We start from the raw sequence: 567 nt of genomic DNA on the forward strand, positions 1-567 counted from the left end.
ACGGCAGGGCCACACTTTCTTGATTTTGACACATTTGCAGTATTTCCATGTATTATTCATGAATGTTCATATAATATTCTTCTCAGTGTGTGTACTTAGATTTATTGGTATGGCATTTATTAGCATAGCTTAGCAGAATCACAGTATCAAGATCATTAGCATCAAGCCACAAGTGATCACTGGACAAGACTAAATAATCCTTTTGCACTGGTGAATTTTACTTTCATTTTAAAGTGGTTTATAAGTACATTTGATGATGTTTTGTTGGAATTGCATTGGTACACCTAATATGGCTATACTGCACTGTTAAACTTGGCAATGCAAACAGACAGAGAAAAAAATCCTTTGCATTCTCATATTGTACAAGGGCTTAACTACATATGAACAAATTCTTGAAATGAGGTGGACTGTTCCTTTAACGTTGTCATCCTCACCTTCATCATCATGGCCCTGAAGCACCCGGCTTGAAAAAAAAAGCTGTTGTTATTGTTTTTGTTTGTGCTTTTCTTCAAGTCTCCTCCAGACCTCTTTCATTTGCCCCTGTTTTCCGCTCGTCTTTCAACATCC

Source organism: Engraulis encrasicolus, chromosome 13, assembly GCF_034702125.1.
Source record: "Engraulis encrasicolus isolate BLACKSEA-1 chromosome 13, IST_EnEncr_1.0, whole genome shotgun sequence".
NCBI classification, from domain to species: Eukaryota; Metazoa; Chordata; class Actinopteri; order Clupeiformes; family Engraulidae; genus Engraulis; species Engraulis encrasicolus.